General features: G+C 41.5%; 1 long non-coding RNA gene across 1 annotated transcript in view; it reads right to left on the bottom strand.

Moving 5' to 3' along the window:
* LOC111814525 overlaps positions 1-1,436 on the bottom strand; it is a 10,033-nt gene extending 8,597 nt beyond the window's left edge. The window contains exon 1 of the long non-coding RNA XR_002819487.1: positions 1,218-1,436. This is a non-coding gene — a long non-coding RNA (uncharacterized LOC111814525). The remainder of the gene's footprint in view (positions 1-1,217) is intronic.
* Positions 1,437-6,357: the final 4,921 nt, after the last annotated feature.

Genomic DNA, 6,357 nt, shown 5'->3' on the forward strand with positions numbered 1-6,357 from the left:
ATCTCTGATGAAATGTCAAAGACTGCCTTGTGGAGGAACCTTCTGATTACTGCTGAAAACTCTAAAGATAAGGAGTCAAGCTTTCCTTCTAAAAGCAGTGAAAGCTGAAAAGAGAAGAAAACTGACTCAGGGAAAGGTGTTGACAGGGAGACTTGTCTATGACTTGATCTTCAATTTATTTTTTACATATATATGAGAAGAGTGTCATAATTATTAATAAAACTGCTTTGGTCGTGTATTGTAAAAAAAAACAAAACAAAAATAAAAAATAAAATGAGATCCCCATAAGGGGTCTTGAATTCTCTGCTCAAAAACCAATTTCATTTCTATAGCTGCATCTCAACTTTCAGAGGCCATGGGCATCTGCAGGCTAGGGTGTGGCTGAACTCCCTCTGTTGCTGCAGAACAGTGAGAAAAACACTCCTATGTGACAGAGAATGTGAACCACCAAGGCTTTATTTAGCCAGCAGATGATGCTCCAATGCCAGATCTGGGAATACTGACCCTGGGAGGACTTTATATTGACGTTATGCACCTTACAAGTAACCGTGGTAATCACATTACTTCATTTTGAAATTTTAGAAGAATGTCACACAATTGTTAGAATTTTTACATTTCCCAGAAGTTTACATTTCCAGTCAGGTGGACATGTAGTTTAACATTTAACGTACCCCTCAATTTGATTCACCAATTTGTTCCTTTGTTTTATGACTTGTTCTTTCTTTATAGGCTATGGTTAGCTAGAGGATAGGGGCTAGAGGAGCCAGCTCATCTGTTTAAGTGACTTTAAAAATGGTGTTCAGAATAACAAAATGGAATCTCTCCTACCTTATCATCTCAGTCCTCAGCTCTGCTCTCACATCAGCCCAGTGCAGAGCAAAGGCTGGGTCCAGAAGCACCTGCCATGAGATATGGACAGGAGACAGGGCTCAGGGTCTGGCCTTCTTCCCAGCTCCTCACACCTCTGGAACACAGGCCTTGTCCACTGAGTCATCATGTTCTTGTTCACACTGGTATCTCCAGCAAACCACCCTGAGGTGTGAGAGCATCACAGAGACATAATGGTACCTACTTTCCATGCCTTCCATGCTTGCCCCAGAGGAAGGATATTTTCTTCTTCTTAGAGTTCTTCACTTTCAGCCTGTCTCCCTGATGTAGAAGAGTGGTAAACTGGGAAAAAATTGCTCTCTGCTAGGTCTGAGATGTGTGTTTCTTACCTTTCTGATGTTTCTCTTCTTCCTGGATGCTGGTAAGGATGGTTCACCCTGAAGCCAGGGCAGTAATTCAAGGAAAAGCCCCAGTCCACAAGCAAAGGCAAGGATCATATCCATCGCAAAGGTTGTGGATGTGGAGCTCAGCCATGCAGCACTAAGGCTTTTCAGAGTAAGGAGAAGATTCTCCATTGTCTGAATCTCAGCGTTGCTCTCAGGTAACTGATTCCTGAGTGTTCTATCTGGCAATAAGTAGAGGTTCTAGGCCTGCATCACAGAGCTGTGGCCTCCTTATCACAAACAGTTCTTGGGAGTGGGGGAAGAGCAAGAAGTGGATCAGCCATCTCCCTCCCCTCCCCCTCTCCCCAGTACAGTGAATATGTGCCCTTCTAGGACTTCAGGACCCCTCCTTCTGCCTCCACCTGCCCAACCTATCAGAAACAGAGTATAGTCTATTTTCTCTCCTGAAACACAGATACAACCTCACCATTTTATCCAGTTCAGGTCTGGCTTGTGCCAAAACTTCAGTGACAGTTTTATAAATGTATAGCATTTATAATTCTTAAGGTACACAAAGTGTTCTTAAGGACTACCACATGCATATCCACATACATACCCTCATATGCTTTCATAAATTAATCTATTATTTTTCAGAAAATAATTGGGTTTGGTTTTTTGTTTGTTTGTTTTGTTTTGTTTTTTGGCAGAACCAGAGACTGAATTCAGGCCCTTGCACATGCCAGAGAACTACTTATTCCACTGAGCTATCTCCCCAGTCCCACAATATATGATATTTTCAATTTCATCATATTTGAATTAATATCATGAAAAGTCCTAACAAAAGCACAATGAGTTACCATATCACCTTACCTAAAATGGCTATAATTATTTCTTTAAAAATGCAAGGAATTGGGGCCAGGGAGGTGGCTCAGTGGAATAAGTGCTTCCCTGGCAAGCACAAGGGCCTGAGTTCAATCCCCGGTTCCTAAAAAGTAAAAAAAGCAAGGAATAAGCATGCATAGTGGTGTTCATGCCTGCAATCACTGAACTCAGAAAACTCAGGAGGGAGGATTGCTATGACTTAAACATCAGCCTGGGCTACATAAGCAAGTTCAACTTCATGGTGAGGCACTGTCTCAAAGAAGGAAAGAATGAAAAAAATGAGAGAGATGGAGGGAGGGAGGGGGAGGGGAAGAAGGAGGGGAAGAAGTAGGGAAAAAGGGGGAGAGTTGCTATGGTAACAGCCCATGGAGCTGTGCATATTTCTCGTGGGGCCCTTCCAAACTCAGAACCAACAGTGGTTTGTCGTGGATACCTGAGGCATAGACAGCTTCACTCATGAATTTCTACCTTTTGATCCAAAATCCTACTTTTGGGTGTATAGCCAAAGGAGATATAGTGAGCACACTATCCACAATAGCTAAAGTATTAGGTCTACTGGATGCCAGTCAGTTGAGGAATAGAAAAAAAATGAAGGATTTATTCACTATTCTGCCATAAAAATTGAGCCATGGTGTTTGCAGCAAGGATGGGTCTGGGCGTTATTATGTTACATCAAAGAAGGAAGATGCCAAAAGACAAATACTAAGTATTGTCTTTCAGAGAGAAGTTTAAGCTGGGAATATAGTTCAGCTGCACATCACCTTCCTGGCAGGAGCAAGGTCCTGAGTTTGATTTGAGGTAGTAAAAATATGCTCTCTCATAGAAGTTTAAGAAAAATGACCTTGAATGTAGGAGAGTGATTATTATAGGTTGAGAAGGGAGCAGGTCCGTGAAAGGAAAGTGAATGTGATCAGTGAGTGTTGTATATCAGGACATGTACTAAAATGGCACACTGAATTCTGTTAATATGTACAATTAATATTTTTAATAAAAATGATTTGGATTAAAAAAGAGACAAGAACAAAAATTTAATCTTTCTTGAAAGCAAGCAGTAATACTCAAACATATGTCCTATCTTGTATATCTATTAATCTCACCAACAGATTTGACAATAAAAATAGATAATATATCAACCATTGTTAATCAGTTATTCTTGTTTTGAAAATCTGTACCATATGTATTGTTGTACATTCCTCGGCTTCTGTTTTTGAAAACTAAATACATAAATTGCCAGTGACCCAAAGAATAGTACTGATGTTTTCATTATATCTACTATTAAAAATGGAGCACAGCTCAATAGCAAAGAAGGCTCTCATAGGGTATGTACAGCAAAAGTTTCCAAGGTGACCTCGTCCATGGTCTCTCAGGCCCTGATCAGGAGCAGGAGATGTGCATAGCATGGCTGTGAGGACCTGGACAGCTGGAGGAGCTGAAGCAACCTAAGAGGAATGGAGCTTACAGGATAAACCCAGCCTGCATCTTGGAACAGCTTGAGGTTGCAGGTATAGCCCCCAGGTTGAGAAACACTTACACAATAAGTACAGATGGCAACAATACATACACGGCCTTCAGAAACTCGAGCTCTACTCTCAGCAGACCCTGGCAGAACCTCAGCCGATAGTACTGGGGAATGGATATGATGGAGAGACAGCTCATGTGCCTCTGTCAGGCACTTGTCCCATCACAGCAAACGGGACCTCTGCACATACAGAAGACACCCTGGGCACCTTGGAGGGTACTCTTGATCCACAGCAGGTGGGAGGTATATTAGGCAGAGGTGCTGGTGGGATATAGGTGCACCATATGTAGGAAAATTGGGTTATGATTTTCAGCTGCATGTGTGACAACATAGGACACACCATGCTAGGTAACACCATTGATTTTTGATGACTTGCACTGAAGTGACATTATCCACCACACCCAAAGCCCAAGAGCAGCCTCTACCACTTCAACCAGGATCACCAAGCACAGGACTTAACCTGCAACTCAAATCACCAGCTTCGGCTAGATTTCCTTAGAATCTTCTCATTTTAGGCCTGCAGGATATTTCAGTGAATTAATCCCCTGCTTTGGCAAGCTCAGGGTCCAGGATAGCATCCTAGGGACCAAGGTTGCATCCCTGGTCACACATGCTGCATTGGTCCTGCCCCTAGGGCACACTCAGCTGGAGACCAATCTGGGCAAGGTTGTGCACATCGGTAACCTAACCCTGTGGAGGTTGAAAACAGGAGGATGACTGCTAGTCCAAGATATGTATGGAAACTCTGTACCATATTTATAAGTTGAAAAAAAATCTCATTTTTAAATATCAGTTTCATTTTTAATAGATGAGTGCAGTGGAGGATATTTGGGAAAATTAGTAGAATTTCAATGTTCCCAACATGTCTCTAAGTAATAATAAATGATATTCACAGAATGCTATCAAAATACCAAACATTATTGTGAATTTCTTGTATGTAAAATCTGAATTATACTTAATGTTTCAACAATTCCAGGTGAGGAAAGGGAGTTATCTCTATTGTTATTTTGCAAACTGTCAAATTGAGGGTGGAGAAAGCAGTAATTTGCCTGATGTCATGCATTTTAGTAAAAGCTGTAGGAAACAAAAGCATCAGTATGTCTTTAAAATATATGTTGAAATGGCTCTGAGATTTTCTATTTCTAGTTGAAACAATACCGCAAACATCACACACTTACATATAAAGTTCAATTGGTGATTTATAAGCATCTGAGACTTTCTAGATTATGTCTACAAACATGTGTAGGAAGTTGGACATTGTAGAAAAGAGGACACTACCGAATTTGAAGAAATTGCTATTCCAGATTCCCTGAGATGTGCCTTGATTGGGGAACATTGCACAGTTGTTTTTTATTGTTGTTTCTTTTTGTGGCTGTGATGTTACTAGCCAATGTACTTGTCACCATTTGAGATTTCTTAAAAATATTTTTCATCCAGTCCTAGTCAATGACAATAATGAGCTGCAGTGGCTACCCAGTGAGTCACAAGGCCAAGACTCAGAAATTTCCATTTTACATAGTCTGTCTTGATTTTTGTTTTCCTTACCAGGGTGTGAGCTCAGGACCTTGCATTCATCAGGCTGGCAACTATGCAATGAAGCTGTCTCCTCAGGCCTTCATGCTGTCTTCATAGCGTCAGATCTCAAGAATTATGTGGCCAGTGGGTACAAAGGGGTTTCAGGAAATGTGCCGTAAGTCCTTGCCCTTGTCACACAAGGGTTATCCACCCCTCTTGTCTGCTACAGAAGATGTTGATACTGCTTACAGAGCAAAGATCAGCACAGTAGAGCTAAAACTCACCTTCATGCACATATTTACATGATAAGGATCAGAAACTAGTACTGACCTTATGCCTGCAAAATGAATCCCTATGCTGATGTTCCTCACCTGCCTCATGGGATCTTCAGTTACCTGAGTTCTGTGTAATACTTCTTGTTTGGTATTCTTCACAAATGAATCTGTCACCGACTTTACTTCAGCAGATCACTAATAGACCTCGCCTGTATCCCATGTGTGGTGCTCAGAAGTCATGCATTTCCCACCCTGTCACATGTGCAGCTCATCACAAGACATGGTCCATGGAGGAGAGGAGGATCACAGCATGATGAGGGCTATAAAGTATTCACTTGAGGGCTGGGAGTGAACCTTCGGTTGAGGTTATGGTCACATGTACAAAAGATTTAATTTCAGTTTCTTGACATCATAGCTAATAGGAAGTGAAAGTATTGTACAACTTGACAGGAGCATTTTGAGAATTAAAAAAAAATGCATTCAGAACAAAACTTAAGTACTTTTCTACAAAAAACAAAAACCAACAACCAAAAAGCCAATTAGTACGTGGTAGTTTTTATCATTAGTGACTAACTGGAAATTTTTGAAAGGTCTGGAATAAGGGCTGGCCAAGTAGCTCAGTGGATTAAAGCACATGTAAGCAGGCACAGGGGCCAAGGATTTGATCCCTGGGCCTACCATGCCATCCACACCCCCAGGGCACAGAGACATGACAATTGAGAGTGCCTGTGGTGGCAGAGGTCTGTAATCCCAGATCTTGGGAGGCTGTAACAGGCAGAACACTATGAGTCTGATCTAGTAGTGAGACTGATCATCCTGTAGACCTTTCCCTAAAATACAAAAAAAAAATGTGGTACATTGGCCAAGCAATGGCCGTGACTCATCCACATGGCTGCACTGATGAAGGTTCTACAATCTGAGGTACAGGATCTCAGGACAAATCCTGAGGGCATTT

The sequence above is a fragment of the Octodon degus genome, unplaced genomic scaffold, assembly GCF_000260255.1.
Source record: "Octodon degus isolate 3935 unplaced genomic scaffold, OctDeg1.0 scaffold00346, whole genome shotgun sequence".
NCBI lineage: Eukaryota > Metazoa > Chordata > Mammalia > Rodentia > Octodontidae > Octodon > Octodon degus.